Here is an 18,067-nt window from a genome sequence, read left to right as displayed (position 1 = left end):
TCACGCTCTTACAGGCTCAAATGACGAGCCTTACACAAAAGTCGCAAATAATCTGTGAAAGCAGTAACTGCAAAGTCTGCCACCACGAATAATTTTCACAATATAATGAATTTTGGTTTCCGAAAACATAACACAGGTGGTATCTTTCCAAATATTTATACACCGTGTGGGAGGACAAGAGTCTGAACCTAGTGCTAAGGGGTCCATATATATGCACGGTGCTTTCAGCAGTGTGCGCTAAGCTTGCACGCGTTTAATGGGACGCCAAGGTAGTTTGGCGGCACACACGAACACCGTATAACACCAGCGTAATCAGCTGGCGTAGACCCCCTTTAATTCACACCATAGACCACAACTCTTGGAACCGAGCACGAACAACCCAACCAAATTGTTCTGCCAAATGAACAGCTTTATTGGTGCTGGATCTGGCTCCACAGCAAAACGCGAGAACAACTGCATGAGGTGCTAATTAAGTACACTACCCAAGACAGAAAAACCAGGAATTACTCAATGGCATCCATCCAAGCGCAGCCATACGGCTACAAAGTAAAGCTATAGAGCTTTCTCAGAAACTTCGCAATTAAAGAAAAATTCGACCTGGTCCGGGTTTCGAACCGGGGGACGTCCCACCGCTTCACTGGAGCAGTCGCTCTACCAATTGAGATAACCGGGCGAGAGCGAATTGATCAGCAACTCGAAGTGGAAACAGTGTTGGTCAAATGTTTAGGGGAATCCTCAAAGGTGGAGTAAATTTGTAATAAGGGACTAATAATTACTCATTGGCTGCGCTTGGGCTGATGCCAGCTTCACATGCGTTCTCGGGGTCAATTTGAAGCCTTTCCAGGTGTCCGTGAGGGTTGCCGCTGAACCGGACTATGGGCACCATGCATGTTAGTTAGTGATGAAAGGCCTCTCAAACCGCACAACGACTGAGGTACAGTAGTAGTTAATACTGTAAAATGCAGCCGAATCGACAGCACTTCTCCGAAAATTATGCGGTCTGCATTAGATAGCGCAATCTGTCTGTAGCCCGCTATAATTCACAATTTTCTTTTATCATCGTCTGCATTTGGCGCATGATGGCCATAGCCGCCTATAAAACACCCTTTATCGTTGATTTTCGGAATGAATAACATCAATTCTTGTGCATGACGGGAGCCAACCGCCGCCGAAAACAAGGAGCGTGGGGATGTTTTTTTATTTGTGGCGTAAATAATTGGAGATTTATAGTGTAAATAATCAATCACTAATTGATCGATAATTGATAAAAAGTATAAGAAAAAACAAACACATGCCGCCGGTGGAATTCGAACCCACGACATCCGAATTTCGCGTCAGGTGCTTTACCAACTAAGCTACCAACTGAGGGACTCTGAAGGTTCGGCTACACTACACACAAACAGCCCCGAAAGCAGAAGATTATACAGCAGTCGCCGTAGCTCAGTTGGAATTTGGTAGAGCACCGGACGCGAAATTCGGAGGACGTGGGTTCGGATCACACCGGCGGCATGTGGTTATTTTGCTTCTGCTTTCTTATCAATTATCTTTAAGTGATTGAATATTTACACTATTAATCTTCAATTAACGAAAAATTGGAATAAAAAAACGTCCCCTATGCTTCTTGGTTTCGGCGGCTGTTGGCTCCAGTCATGTATGTCATAAGATATGAGATAGACTTCAATGCCCTCTAAATTTTACCTGAAAGTCCGTCAGGTCCAGGTGTCTTTGAAGGCCGCACTTGATCAATGGCACCTTCCAGTTCTGCTAAGTTAAATACCCACTTATTGCCGTGTACTTATCCCCTGACAAGGGCTCAACAGGTACACGAAGCGGCCTACCTGCTCGGTGTCAGGGATGTCGATGGTGGCGGTAAACAGAGACGGGCAATATTTTTTAGAATAATTTAGAATATTTTTTGGTATAATTTCACTTTTACTTCTGACCAAGGCACTAGTACAATAGAGGTCCAATATTCCCATGGTAGCCGCGGGGCGGCTTTCATCAAGCAGGGCCTATCTAATAGGTTGCCCAGAGTGCAAGACGCAACGTGTGAAAGGCGGAGCACTCACACATCAAAGTTCAAGATGCCATCTTCAAAAATTTTCCACTGCACCTTTTCTTTCTTTCATTGGACGGATACTTAATTTTACCCCTGAAACCGCTTATGCCTTGCATAATCAGGTCGCATTATTGCGAGCCCTCCATGAACATTTTCACGCCGCCCCTGTAGCATGCGCATCGAAACTTAGGAAGGCGCGCACACGCGTAGAGCTAGGAATGACATGGACAGTTGTACTGCGCTATTGGAAAACATACTGTCGAACATGGGAACTGCGCATGGCGGCCTATCTCGCGGCTCTTCCAGAGGCTGAACAGTCCTTTGAACACCAAAAGGTTGCAAGTTGTTGCAGTGCTTTTTCTGTGAAGCCATAAATCAGACGCTGGATGGCGTGATCTCAGTGTGCTTTCTTAGAGTTGACTTGAAGATTTCCTAGCAGGTAACGGCATTACGACCCAAGGCAAAGGAATGATCAATGACTTCTGACTGATTACAGAAGTGGCAGTTCTCAAACCTTAGCACAAACGCCCCTCTAGTGCGCGGTAATGTTTCTGAAAGCTAATGCCGACGCATGAGCTTGAAATAAAAAAAAACTTTTCGCAGCCGGTTCAATATACGTAGGTCTGGCTTTAGCGAACTCTTGTCAAGAAACCCTGGTAAGGCTGCCTTCCGCGCAGTGTTTGCTGTTGCTTCGTTCGCTCCGTACGCTATCAGCGCGCTACCGCGCTTGTTTCGGAACCGAGGCGGCGCCTACACGAAACAAGCACGGCAGAGGAAAAAAAAAAAAACCTTTCCATTTTTCTTCAGATCCCGTCTCGAAACGTTGTAATAGGGCCGTGCTGGGTGCATGCACTCCAATGTTGCGGTGTTGAAAATTTCGCTTCATCTTTTCTGCACTTTGTTTTGTCCTTGTGCACTTTGCGTACATAATTGATTTTTAACGGGCTAAAGCTAAGCCTGGGACATGCGACTCGCCGTGGAGCGCAGGGCTTCAGATTCCTTTCTTTCGTCTTGTTTCCTGAAACTTGCACGAGAATGCCAGCATGAGACGAACTTTCTCACGTTTCACCTCCATGGAAATTCGACCACCCTGGCCACATGTGTATACTCATTTTTCAGCAGAACAGCGCCATAGTGACTATGCCACCGCAACGCTTTATTCTGGGCGTAAGATAATTTGTCAGCCGACGATCGAGCGTGCGGTGGCGACCGATGCTCGTGAAAGTTGAATGGTGCGCGGACAGCTTTCAAAGCATTACCGCGCACTATAGGGGCGTTTGTGCTAAGGTTTGAGAACTGCCACTTCTGTAATCAGCTAGAAGTGACACATACGCACACACGCAAACCCGTCCTTTGTTGCCACTGGTCGAAGGGAGCACAGCACAAGCCAAGAAGAGTGATCCGGAGTTCCCGGGTTCGAACCCGACCGCGGCGGCTGCGTTTTTATGGAGGAAAAACGCTAAGGCGCCCGTGTGCTGTGCGATGTCAGTGCACGTTAAAGATCCCCAGGTGGTCGAAATTATGCCGGAGCCCTCCACTACGGCACCTATTCTTCCTTTCTTCTTTCACTCCCTCCTTTATCCCTTCCCTTACGGCGCGGTTCAGGTGTCCAAAGATATATGAGACAGATACTGCGCCATTTCCTTTCCCCAAAAAACCAATTATTATTATTATTAAGCCAAGAAGAGTGCGGATGCAACTAAGAGTGCGCAAAATAATAATGGGCAAAAACAAAAGAAAAATATTTCGAATCTTGGTTCGAAGCCAGATTTGAAATTTATGGCAGCATGCAATTGAGCACAAATCACAACAAAAAATGAACTGATGCATTTAGGCCACGTTAAAAAAAAAAGTTAAGCGGACAGCATTGGCAGCATATATAGCAGTTGAGAGTGATAGTATACAAAGTGTCCAAATGGGATGTTACACGATTTGATGGAAGACAAAAAAAAATATGGAGAAACTCAAAACAAGTGAAAGCTTGTGGACGTTTCCTGTTTTGCGTGCACGTGTTTTATTTTTCACTGAACTGGATTCAATCCCGAGAGGTTCGATCAGGAGCTGAACGCCAAAGCTACTGAGCCACCGCAGCAGGTCGCGGCGTTGCGACGTTGGGAAGCATCGAAAAAAGGTGCCACCAGGATGCAAGGTGCCCGAACTTTCATACAATGGCGCTAGTGCCAAAGAAACCGCACTCCGCCGAGACCGAAGCCCGATAGAGTGAAAATCAATAGCCGGGCCATGAAACAGAACCTTTCCTTTTCCATATGCTTTCTCCAGAATGTTTATTTCAGAACGCATTAAACATTTACAAGATTATTCAATAAGAGGTCCCGTAGTTTGGAATTGGGGCCTCCCACAGTTAGTAAAAACGGAAGATCTATAAAACATACTGCACAAAATTAGCAGATTTAAGTAGACAATGCTATACTGGATCTAGACGTGTAAATGCCCAGAACATAAATGCCACAGGTTAGAGTACAACTTCGGAAAAGAAAACGAGAAAAATATTTGTCACTTCATGGCAAGAGTTAGCGTATTACAAATGAATTGAGAAATTGTTAGTTGTAATCCCCGCGGATCGTAGCAGAAGTGAAGTCAACGCTTACTGCGAATTTCTTACTATTATAACGAGAAAATGTTCACGCATTGTTACCAATGTGACTTTGTTACCCTGAGCAGCAGAAGAAAATAGACAACACAGAAATGCGTTTAACGTCAGCTTCTAAGACCACATCTGGGAATACACACAAAATAAACAAGGGTTGAGCGGAAGCCTCAGTCCGCTAGCCAACGTTTTCACAACAGAACCTCTTTTCGAGAGTGTTTTCATAGCGGCGCAAATAACCCGTTTTCAACATAAGCCATCTTCTGCGTGCATCTGTTAGGCTTCGTCGTAGAAAATTAATCTGAGAAAACTGACTTGCCCTTGAAGCGTAATGAAGGCAACGTGCGAAGAGTAAAAAAAAAGCAACTTGAGTATACGCGCGCGTTCACGAAAGCTGGGGAAATACAAAAAAAAATTGGCGCTGGTTCAGCTCTGGTTAAACCTGGAGTGACGCGATAGCTACAGCTGGCCGAGTGGAACTTGGTCACGTGACCCACCACGTAATGAACCACGTGATCAGCCACGCGCGGCGCCGCCAGCAGCTGCTCCGAACCACGTGACCACCCACGTGACAGCGCGGCGGCGCCGCCACGCTGAAGGCTCGAAATGCCACCGTAATGTACCTATCGCTACAAATACGAGGTCGTAAAACAAGCCATGTCCCTGCCGGTGTCGCACGCTCGTATCAATGACAGTTCAGGCTCGTGGAGACTTCGTGCACAAAACCTCGACCAATTCTCGGATCATGATTCCACTGATTGCCCAAGACCTCGGCGCACACCGTTACAGAATTAACAATGTGCTCCAAATACACAGAAAGTGAGCCGTTTATGGAATTTTTATCGAGTATATTTTACCGAATATCAGCAATCTGATTTCAGTGGCCGGCATCTTACGCTCTCGTTTGCCTCAGTTCAGCCTGAATCTTTCCACGTGACTATAACAGCAGTGGGAGGGGGGACTTGGCCGAAAAACATTTAGTACGGATGCAATAACGCGAAGAGGTATGCCGTTCGCAGTTGGCTCAATTGGCACAGGTCTAGAGTGCTTCACTGCAACGCATCACATAAATGGCGGGTGCAGTCTGAATTTCGATAAAGCCGAGTTCTTTAAACACACAAACCACTCGGCGAGAGGAAATATTTGCGCGTAGGACAAGAAAATATCAGCGTGAATGGTAGACGTCCCTGGACGAGACAGAACAGTCATTTCAAAGCTTGCAATATCGGCAGTGATATAGCTGGTGGGGAGTCTATATACCGGAGGAAATTTTATCTTATCATCCATCTCTTAATTTTAATAGCCAGCGAAAGCGTTAACCGGATTTCGGACTGCCTTCTATTAGCCGACTACACTAGGCCTGGATAGTATGAATGGGTAATGAAGCGGAATGGTCTTTAAAAAATAACGGAGTCGATTCGAAGAGAAGGAAAGCGTAGGAGGGGGCGGCAGAAAGTTTGGTGGGCGGATGAGATTAAGAAGTTTGCGGGCATACGGTGGGCGCAGCTCGCAAAGGACAGGGTTAATTGGAGAGACACGGGAGAGGCCTCTGTCCTGCACTGGGCGTATATATAGTCAGGTTGGTTTATGGGGGTTAACGTCTTAAAGTGACTCAGGCTATGAGGGACACCGTAGTGAAGGGCTCCGGAAATTTCGATCGCCTGGGGTTCTTTAACGTGCACTGACATCTCCCAGTACACGGGCCTCTAGAATTTGGAAAATTTGTTTTTTGGGAAAGGAAATGACGCAGTAGCTGTCTCACATCTAGAATTCCGCCTCCATCGAAATTCGACCACCGCGGCCAGGATCGAACCAGCGTCTTTCAGGTCAGCAGTCGAGCGCCATTACAACTGAGGCACTGCGGCTGCATAGTCGCGCTGGTGATGATGCTGTTAGGTGCCCAGCAAGTTTGAAGGCAGGTACTGGACTTTTTCTCTACGAGGATAGTGATTTCATTTTGATTGCTGCGACGGGAAATTGTGAGCAATATTGAACATTGTGCTTCCACGCCCTGCATGCAGAGTCGTCCGCTCAAAGAGCATCGCTGCCACCGGTTGAGCGCATGCAGAGAGTACTGCACCGCCAAGTGTCGGCACTGCACAAACGATGGAGTACGATTCCTCCGGCGATGCCCGCCCGGTTTTCGCTCACTTCACATTTTTCGTTTACGCTTCCGCTCCAGCGAAGTTATGCACTCAACATAGGCAGGTTATCCATGTAATCCTCGTGAACCTTGAATAGCAAGAACGAACCGAGGAATGTAGCTTCGATAAAATACCGGCGCTTTTGCGGGCAACCTGTGGGAATGATGTTATGGATGTGTTGCACTCAGCTTCGTCCGTTTCGTGGGTAAACACGGAAGGGCCAATGACATCTTTGTACCGTTACTTTCGTACGTTCCGCACGGTTTCGCTCATTACTGATGGGAAAGCCTGCGAGAGTCATGTACTATCTTAGTCTGTGTTAGAGTTGTTTTTTTTTCCCAGTGCACAACCATCCGGTTTCCGAAATCCGCATCGTGGTGGCGGCCACTGTACTGGAATTTTGTGTCGGAGAAATTTTAACTGGAACTGCAGCACACTGAAACAGTAGTTGCTGGCCCCCGTGTCAGAATGGGGAAGGCGAACGAACCGGCGAGACAAAGGAGAGCCGCAGGAAAAGGGAGAACAACCGGGAGCCGATACGGTAGTTCTGGCTCGGAGGAAGAAATGCGCATGGGCACGAGATGCAATGCAAACAGAGAACCGCTGTTTTATTAGTCACTCTGGAGACGACAGGAAGGGAAGCGTGGTCTGGAGTAATGCAGATAGGGTTGCTGTGGCGAGGTCAGTGATTAGCAGGTGTGTGCCTATTGAAGAACAACCCAACTACTGGGAAAATAGCGCAAAAGGCGAGGACAACAAGAAAAGAAAAATACATGACCTTGTTGTCCTCGTCTTTTGCGCTATTTTCCCAGAATTATGTATCACCACACCAACTCGCCCGTCTCGCCATCGTGTTGAACAGCCGAACGGCTGGCACCAGTGGTGGACTTGGGGAGAAACGAGCACGTAGAATGCAGACTTGAGGCTTAAGACTAGCGCACGCGGTTGGGGCTGTTCAAAAGCCATGCGAGTGTGAAGGCCTGTGCATGATTTCACGGTCGGCGCACCATTGGTGGGCCCCTGCGTTTGTCCTGCAGCGAACGTAACTGGCCTACTGATGATTACATACTGAAGTAGAAACCACTAGTTGCACGAAACCAGCACGAAACGATCAGTATCTGTAACCAAGAGACACGCATCGATTAGCTTTAGTCGCGGTTGTAACGTGCTTGCCCTAACGTGGAACAAAATTGAAACCGTTAAGATAGAAAAGTACAGGTGTCCGCACAGACTTTCGGAACACGCCTGCCGTGAAGAATACAGCCGCCAGGCATGATTCAATGAAATCAGAGGTTCAATCAGCACTGGCGCATGCATACGATAACAACACTACTTCAAGCTGAGCCTATGCCACAAAAAAAAGAAAAGAACGATTTTTTTCGCGCGGCAGCCGGGTTCCGAAACATTGTGCTCATCGGTAGGCTGGTACCGGCTAAATAGACAAAAGCACACTTTATGCTACGAAAAAAAAAAAACAAGAAATACAGAAACGAACAAGTAAGAACTGCAGTGAGGCCATCGTCGAGGTCATTTGCCCGAAAGTTCTCCCGCTTCCATCCCAAGGTGTCCTTATATTAAAAAGAGCTAAAAAAATGCAAAATTGGTCGCTTATCCTGTAAAAGGTTAAAAGTGAATGTTTAATGAAAAACTAAAGTCTGGCCCCGCACCAGTGACGCGCCAAGGCAGTAGGCTCTGAGAAGGGCAACTCAGCCGCGAATGAACTGCTCGAGGCTGCGCTTCTCGACGGCGGTGGCGAGCCAGGGCTGGAGCAGGAGCTCCTCGAGGAACCAGCGCTGCCAGCCGCGGCCCACCGAGGACACGACGATGTGGCGGCCGCCCCCGCGGTCCGCGCCGCGCCGAATGCGAACCTCGTGCACGCCAGACCAGACTGCCAGCAGGCTGACCACCTCGTCCTGGCCGTGCAGCAACATGTCCCGGAAGCCCGGACTGGTCACCTGCGGCGCAACGGGCAGTCTCATCATGCACCAACCGCCGCGGCCAGAAGAAAGGGAAGGACGCACTATCGTGGTGTTGGGTAGCGGTGTGTGCTATCGGCAACGGATTACTTGAGGGGACATAACCACGCAGGATATATGCTGCCAAGTGGGTACGGGCCTCCCGAGAATCTAGGAGTCCTCGGCGCTACTCAATGCTGCACATGTGCCCAGCTAAGCCCACTACGTAACCGAAGGACCGGGCTCAGAGGATAGTAAAAATTTTGACTTCAAGTTAGGATAAAAAAAAATGAGTTGTGGTTGAACAGGGCTGAACCTAGTTGGACGAGCGAAAGCACTGTTAAGGTAAGCACACAAAGGTGAACACTCATCACACTCTTTTACGTAGCGAATGGTGTGTCACGCGATTTCCGACAGTTGCGAGAGTGCCGTCGGCTCCGCATACGCAGCTGTGGAGAGGCGCAGCGAGTCACGGGATTAGTTTCGAGGCTAGCGAACGCTGTTGGCTCAACGCGCGCAGCTGTGGCGAGTCACGTGGCATGACGTCAGAGCCAAGCCACCACTCCTGGTTTTGAGGTCAAATTTCACAGCCATATCACCTTCAGCTTTGCGCGGGAGGAGTAGAGCTTTCGCTCTAAAAAGAAAGGAGGGCGTACGTGAGAGAGTGTTAGGCAACCTGTGGCTAGCGGGCCAGAGGTAGGAAAATTTCTAATGACAGGAAGTTTAATAGCAGACCGCATTCTCTTTTTCTAGCGAGGAGATGCTCGCAAGGGTGATCTAAATCAAGGCGTAGATCACCGCTGTATATGCATGAAACTTGTAGTATTAATCGTAAATTGTTGCGTACCGGGCTGCTTACCCACGCCGCTTTCGGAGCCTCACGAAGTGGACGGTCAGAGAAAGGTAAGATGAGGAAGTGAAGGAAAGAGAAAAGGGCATGCACTGTCTTGACCTTGACGGAGGTTAGAAATGGAAACTTGATCGTTTCGCGTTCAGCAACTTTTGTCCAGAATTGTTTGGTATGAGTGTTGACTTGTGAAACAGTTTATGAACATAATTTTCATATATTGTAATGACAGTTTACCACAATCCCTATATTCGCAAATCTCATTCACAGGCGCGCATTTTTTTTTTGCTATTAACGTTTTTGCGATCGTCAAAAGCCTCCACAATTAGTTTTCTATGGTAGTCTTAACTTCTCCATGCGAGCGATATGGAAACGATAGTTTTAAACATTTTGGTACACATCGGAAGAATGGACCATTACCTTCGGTTTGGTCATGACAGTACCTCGCAATTTCGCAATATTCAAAATTTTTGTCCAAAAATACTGGACACGATGCTGCATAGGTTCGAAGCTTGCAGTGGGCGTAATATTGGCCCTGAACTTCGAAAGAGCAAGTGACTTCTGTATTGAGATTTTAAACTTCGTGACGATCTTGAATGCAAATATATTTACCTGGCATGCTAAGATGTGAAGTATTCCATTGTGTTAAAGAGAATAGCTGTGTGGGAAATATGAAGTTGGGCTTTGGCCGAACTGAACCCAAGTGAAAGTGACTGCATGAGGAAAGTTGCAAGAGGCAACACAAGAAACGCGCCGTCAATTTAAAAGCTGCAACTCTTGACGTGGACTTTTGCCTTAAGAAAAACCAAGTATAAACACAAGCCCTAACCCAAGTATAGGTATAGCCTTAGTGCAACGTGTAATGTAAGTAGTATGAAACTCCAATGCCCCACTTTGGGACAGTGGCGACAACCATGAGCGCAATTTTATGAGTTCTGCACTCAAAGTATACAATGCAAGATGCATCAGTAAATAAAAAAAAACGGGGTAGAGAGGGCTCACTTTGATGCGCACGCAGTTGCCTTCCTGAATTTCCTGCACAGGCTCATGCAGTCTGGCGTCGCAAGAAGGCCCAGATGGCACAGATCGCAGAAGATAGCTAGCAGGCTGTAGGTTCTGAGCGCGGCCATTGTGAGCGTGTGGTGTGTGTTTGCGATGACCAGCTGCAGGAGTCGCATTTGGGGAAGGCGACAGACGTACTGCCGACGTAACGGAAAAAGGACGTCACGTAACAGCCAGGAGAGGGTGCCCCCTCGCCATTAGCTCGCTTCAGCTCTTGCTGAGTTGGCGAAGAGAGTCTCCAAACAATGTCTACAGATGCGGGCGCAGCGAACACCTGCGTCTTGCAGCAGTAAGTCTTCCTTTACAGCCCATTTTAGTACCACTTCAAGGGCAATGCTTTTGGCAGACAGCTGAGATGAAGCAGGAGGCAGCTGACTGTCCAGGCAGGTGATCAGAAGGTTGCCTTGCCGGTATGGCATCTCGCGTCGAGACGCACTCGCCATAATCAAGAAAATGAGGCCCGAAAATATCCAGGGAAAGCTGGAGCAGGTCTTGTGTGCATTAGAGTACGTCACCATGAAGCATGCGGACGCCATTCTTAGCAGAATGGTCGTTTTCTCCTCGGTAGAGAAAGCGCTTTCCAGGTAACACGGCTCTTCAAATTTTTCGAAAAATCTCTCCCTTGTCGACTCCGCTGTGGCACGGTACTGCTTAGTGACGAGAACTTCCACGTTGCTCTTTTCGTAGTGGCTCTTGTTGAAGCTGGAGGTGTCGTTGATGAAGCCGGACACAACTTCTGCTTCAGTCTTGATGCCGTACTGCTTGAGTATGCGGTCCATATCGGACTCGTACGCCGCTCGCAATCCCTCCACAACGCTCCTCTAGCTCATCCAGCCGTGGAATTCGAGCAGCTTTATGTTGCTTCTACCTTCGACTAGGTGGCTGTTGAAGCTGGTGCTAACTACAGATTCCAAGAACCTTTGGAATCTGTAGAGGTGGCCAAGAACCCGGTTTGAACGATAAGTGTTCTTGTGACATCCTTTTGCCATCAAGTCCGGGTATTCTCGGGGCCTTTCGTGTTTCTCCTACACGGCGGCCACCCCGGTCTTCGCAAAGTCTAGGCAGGTGGAGATTTTGGCCGCTATGAAGAGACACTTTGGAAAACACGCCGTCCTTAAGCTTGTCTGCCATTGCTAGGTGCGCGTTGGACATGACGCCAACGTTGCCGTTCTTGATGTAGTCCGAGATGAATTTCGTCATTCCATCGACCTGGAAGGAGTACAAGATAAAGCTGGTATCAATACCCAATTTCAGCCGCTGGAACGGAGTAATGAGTAAAACCGGAAGAAGTAAATGTTAGCATTCACCCCCTGCAACTTGCATGCAAATTAATATTACAGTTCGTAGGAAGCAGTCGTAGTTGGCTTCGGTGCATTTTATTTGACTCCAATAGCAAAATAAGAGCCATCTTTTTCGTAATTACCGGACTCAGTTCAGAACGCTGCTGTTGAACCTTTTGTCCGTAAATCATGGGCTCTTGGTTGGGTCCCGGAAAGAACAGATTACTGTCCCAAATGACAATGTACTCGTCTCCACCCAAGTCGGAACCTGCAAAAAGATGGTATTTAATATGTACGCAGCGACACTAGCTATCGAAATGGAGTTGGTGGCTTCTGTATTTCAATTCTTTTCGTCATGGGCGTTTCCCCATATTCCCTCCATCTCTTATTACCGAGAGCCTATGCTCCGGAGCCCAGTGACGAGCCCGGAAGAGAGACTGGAGCAATCGACTGAATATGGCTCTGCCGTGCCTTTTTTTATCTGCGGTAGATGACGTAGCTGGAAGCTGTCGGGCGATACTGATGGCCAGTTGATGTAAGGGTTAGGCCACAAAAAAACTGGAACGAAGGCTCGGAACTTTGTATACAAGCCAGCAACGCAAAATGCTCAAAGTGCGGCAACGCAAGGAGCTCATTTACCGAGGAAAGCATTGGACTGCAATTGAGTTTTTACACGCTCAGATATCGAAGTAGTTCACTCTCAAATAATTAGTATTGACAATCCAGAACGACCACACCTCTCGCTGGTGTAGCAGAAAGCCTTCTAGTATGCTGGCGATTACAGACATCGTTTTGAGAAATATGGCGAGAAGTGCGGGTAATGCGCATTGAAGTGTAATTCCCGATGCAGTACTGGCAGTGCAGAAGCTGTATCAGATAGCAGCTTATCAGCCCGAGAACGGCGGGCCGCATCTTTCCCTCCCTCGTTTTCCCTCCCTCGGCTTTTTTCTTCGTCGGCACAGCACCTTGCTGCAATGTGTGCCTATTCCCTTTAGACGTACGATACATGGTGTCAGAAGTGCCGAAGCCCCGCCGATATGGATATTGTCAAGCCTCCAGAGCCGCTACAGTTCTCCGGAAACCTACGAAGAAACTGGCACACGTTCAAGCAAAGACTGGAGCTTTTCTTCCCGGCTACGCCCACTACACCGCCCAGATCGGAAGCCGCCAAGACGGCAATCCTTCTCAGCGCCGCGGGTGAAGAGGCTCTCGACGTCTATAACAACTTCTCCTTCGAAGCAGGTGAGAGCAAGGAAGACTACCAGACAGTGCTGCGCAAGTTTGAGGCGTACTGTGTGGATGAAGGAAACGAAGTTTACGAAAGACACGTTTTTCGCCTCCGCGTGCAGGATGAAGGAGAGCCTTTTGAGCAATATCTGCGGCAGTTAAAGAAACAGGCGAAGCTATGCAATTTCGGCACGCTCGAAGAATCTATGATAAGAGATCAGGTTGTTTTCGGCACTAACAATCCGAAGATAAGGGAGAAAATGCTACGAGAAAAGGACCTAACCTTACAGAAGGCGGAGCAGATGTGCAAAGCGGCCGAGGTCTCGGCGCGGCAAAATGCTGCTTGGTCGAATGACACCCTACAAGTAGACTACGCCCACAAACGGGAGCATGAGCGGAAACCTTTTCGATGTCGACAATGCAACAGGGCTCATGCGCAAGGAGACTGCCCGGCGTATGGAAAGATATGTTATGCTTGCAAGAAGCCGAATCATTTTGCGGTATGCTGCAGGCGCCGCCAGAGCAGACAGGTAGGTGAAGTAAAAGAAGATAAGATGGAGGACGGGTTCGATATTTTAGATATCGGAGTGTGCGGAATCAGCGACGGGGCCGGTGCAGACTGGACGGTCAGCGGAAACATACGCGGCAAAGAAATTAGATTCAAAGTTGACACAGGCTCACAAGCAAACATAGTTCCTGTAACTCTTTACCGTCGTTTGAAAAACACCGCGAGCCTCCAGAAAAGCACTGCAGTGCTGAAGGCGTACAACGGCAGTGCTATCAAGCATGTCGGAGTGGATAGAGAGATCCTTGTTCTCAACGGTGTGGCACACGTTGTGACCTTCTTCGTGGTCAAGAAGGGTCGGCAGGCCATACTAGGGCTGCAGACATGTCAGCAGTTTGGGCTAGTGCCGAAAGCTGTGGATTCGGTGGAATGGAATGAGACAGCACCGGAGAAAGCCTTTCCAGACTTGTTCCAGGGTACGGGGTGTGTTGGACGGCAGTACCGGATGGTCCTGCGGGCGGATGCTGTCCCAGTAGTGCATCCAGCACGAAGAGTACCTTTGGCTCTCCGGGACCCTCTTCGACAAGAACTGGAGCGCATGGAAAAGGCTGCCATTATCAAAAAGGTGGATGAGCCCACAGAATGGGTAAGCCCTTTGGTGATAGAGCGTAAGAAAGATGGAGCGCTTCGTGTCTGCATGGATCCAAGGGAAATCAACAAGAACATCAAACGCGAGCACTATCCAATGCCAACAAGGGAAGAGATTGAGGCAGAGATGTCGGGTGCAAAGTTTTTTTTTTCCCGGCTAGACGCAAATGCAGGTTTCCATCAAATCCCATTAGACGAAGCTACATCGCGGGTGTGTACTTTTGCGACACCATTTGGGCGTTACCGATTTTTGCGTCTTCCTTTTGGAATTTCATCAGCGAGCGAAGTTTTCCAGAAAACGCTAACTGAAATCTTCGAGGGACTGGAAGGCGTCCGCATATACATTGATGATATTCTAGTGTGGGGTGACAGTGAGAAGCAGCATAACGAGCGCCTCCATGCCATGCTAACGCGGGCAGCACAGGCGGGCTTGACGTTTAACAGGCAGAAATGCGTGTTTGGGTTGAAAGAAATTGCGTTCTTGGGCGACGTAATAGGTGAGCAAGGCGTTCGTCCCGGTCGCAACTTAGTTGAAAGCGTCCTTTCGCTGCCGGCGCCGCAAGATAGGCATTCAGTGCGCAGAATGATGGGCGTTGTTAACTACTTTCGCAAGTACGTCCCGTCACTGAGTGATAAGACAGTCTTACTGCGGACACTCTTAAAAGAAAACGTCATGTTGGAATGGACGGCGGCGCATCAGCGTGAATGGAGAGAAATTTGCGACGCACTGACAAACCCTCCATTACTCGCGCTTTTTGATGAAGCAAAGGAAACCAAGATCACTGCGGACGCTTCGGGGACTGGTTTGGGCGCTGCACTACTGCAGCGATATGGCAGTGACTGGCGACCAGTGTCGTACGCATCAAGGATCCTAACAGATAGCGAAACCCGCTATTCGCAAATTGAAAAGGAAACGCTTGCGGTAGTGTTCGCATGCGAAAAGTTCCATCATTTTGTTTATGGCCGCAGGGTACTGATCGAAACTGACCATAGGCCCTTGCTTGCAATTTCCCAAAAGAACATTGCAGACATGCCTCCGCGATTGCAGCGTTTTTTTATTAGGCTGCTACAATATGATTATACGTTGCAGTTCGTTCCTGGCAAAGACTTGCTGCTGGCGGACATGTTGTCACGTGCACCGGTGCCAACGCAGGCGTCGAGTGCCTCATCGGAAGCAGACTGCGACATCCATGCCGTACAGGTCGTCTCCAGCATCGTAAGCACGCCAATGAAAGAGCGTCTGGAAAAGGAAATCAGGGATGACCCGTACTTAAGCGAGGTGAGACAGCGAATTTCACAAGGGGCTGCCATCGACGGTGAACTGAAGCCGTTTGCCAGAGAGCTGTCTGTGGTAGAAGGAATACTGCTCAAGGGCTCTAAAGTTGTCGTACCTAAATCTATGAGAGCAGAAATTCTTCAGAGGATTCACGAGGGGCACCTTGGACTAAATAAATGCAAAGCCAGAGCGCGGAGATTGGTATTCTGGCCTGCGCTCAACAGTGCCATTGACGAGTTCGTGCGAGTGTGCAGTACTTGCCAAAAGTATGCGTACAACCAGCAGAGGGAATCCTTGCTCATGCAGCCCACCCCGGATAGGCCATGGTACCGCGTAGGAATTGACCTCTGCCAGTTTGGGGGAGCCGCTTATGTCGTAGTGTACGATGCCCACTCAAATTTCCCTGAAGTAGAGAAGCTAAGAGGCACAGCGGCAAAAGAGGTCATAGCCAAGATATCGGCCATTTTCTCACGGTACGGCATCCCGGTGCAAGTGTGGACTGACAACGGGCCCCAGTTTTCATCGCGAGAATTTCGTTTGTTTGCGCAGAAGTACGACTTCCAGCACATCACATCGAGTCCAGAATTCCCAAGGTCAAATGGGCTTGCGGAAAAGGGGGTTCAGATAATTAAGCGCATCCTTAAGAAGACGAATGAGTCACGCGGTGACTTTTGGTTGGGTCTCTTAGCCTATCGTTCTTCTCCCTTAGAAGATGGCCGCTCTCCGGGCGAACTGCTGCAAGGCCGACGCCTCCGCACTTCCCTGCCTGAATACAACGAGGATTCCAGTGTCCCAGTGCGAAAGCATTGCCAATCTTCGAGGGGAAAGGTACTGCCACCTCTCAAAGAGGGCAGTTCAGTTCGTGTGCACGGCGACAACTGGTCACGCACAGCAACAGTAATAGAGAAAGCAGCACCGAGGTCGTACGTGGTGAAGACTGAGAACCAGCGGCTCTTGAGGCGAAACAGGCAACACTTGCTGCACATTCCCGGAGGCGATGAAAGTATGCACAGAGATCAGGACGTCGACAGCCTCGGAAAACAGTGTCTCAGCGACAAAGACCAGGATATCGACCGCCCGGGAGGACACGCACATACAGACCGACAAAACATGGTGCATCCGACGCACGCGGCTCAGGAGACAGGCCGGGACGTCGACATCTCGCAAGAACAATCTCCACGGCACAGACACAACATCGAAGATCCAAAAGCAGCTACGCATGAAAACGATCTCACCTCGTCAGGTCCGCGGAAATCAACCAGGCAACGTGCGGAACCTCGACGACTTCACTATGACTGCAGTTTCCGCCAAATATCGTAGTTTGTCTTTTTGTTTTGTTTTTTATACAGAAGAGAAGATGTATCAGATAGCAGCTTATCAGCCCGAGAACGGCGGGCCGCATCTTTCCCTCCCTCGTTCCCCTTCCCCTCTTTCGTTTCGTGGCCTTTAAAAAGGAGAGGAATAAACTGCCGAGGGGCTTTTTTCTTCGTCGGCACAGCACCTTGCTGCAATGTGTGCCTATTCCCTTTAGACGTACGATACAGAAGCAGCAGCAGAACGTTTTCTCGGGGACAAACCGACTGCTTGCTTTCATACTGGAGCTACCTGCATACGTGACTGATTACAGGGTTACAAGTTTTCGGTACTTCTGGTCTCCAGCACAGGGCAAGCCCGAGGCATCACAGCGCGCTTGTTTAGGAAAGTAAAACGCATGGTAACAATGTATGCGATACCCGCGCAGTAAATACAGCCACGTATTTTTCTGTAGAATTACTTTACTTTTTTTGTAGAACTGTAGACCTGACGCAGGTACTATTGACCGAATATACTTGCCAGCTTCCGCACATTTCACAACGCAGAATTGGAGTATAGGCAGTCCACAGTGCCCAGGCGGCGCTGAAATTGTTCCGCCGCGCACGTAAAAAAAAAAAAAAAAGCTGCCGTCAGCCAATTGGGCGGTGACAAACGAGAGACCACGTTCTGAACGATTAGAGGCGCGCGTTTGGCTATCACATTCCTTGCCAAAGTGCTGTCGACGTAGCCCAGTTGACTGACGCGCGCGCCACGTGTGGCTTGGGCAGAGTGCGGAAGCTCGTGGCTATACGCGCAGGCAGACAGCGTGGAAATGCACTACGGGTGCGCGCCAGAAACCGCTTGCCCCTCTGGCTAATTAAGCAGTGTTCCAGGTAGTTTGCCGTGTCGACAGCAGCGCCGGAAGGTTGCGCATACACAGGCTGTAAAATGAAATGGCAGTGCAAGTGAACGGCAGCAGTACTAGCCCCCTACAGAATGAAATAAACCTGTTCAAATTGCGCGCTTTTTGAGTGCGGCCGACGGTACGCGGATTGAAGAAATGCGCTCGCCGCTTCAGTGTCCCGCTGCAGCGCGTTCTACCGTCAGAGCTAGTCTTATGCGATGACGACTAGGGTCAGTGGGCGCAGCTGACAGTACTGGAA

At 49.0% G+C, this 18,067-nt stretch overlaps 1 pseudogene; it reads right to left on the bottom strand.

Moving 5' to 3' along the window:
- Nucleotides 1-8,444: 8,444 nt before the first annotated feature.
- LOC144129493 (uncharacterized) overlaps nt 8,445-18,067 on the bottom strand; it is a 45,838-nt pseudogene continuing 36,215 nt past the window's right edge.

The sequence above is a fragment of the Amblyomma americanum genome, chromosome 4, assembly GCF_052857255.1.
Source record: "Amblyomma americanum isolate KBUSLIRL-KWMA chromosome 4, ASM5285725v1, whole genome shotgun sequence".
Lineage (NCBI taxonomy): Eukaryota > Metazoa > Arthropoda > Arachnida > Ixodida > Ixodidae > Amblyomma > Amblyomma americanum.
This window is presented reverse-complemented; position numbering and strand designations above follow the sequence as displayed.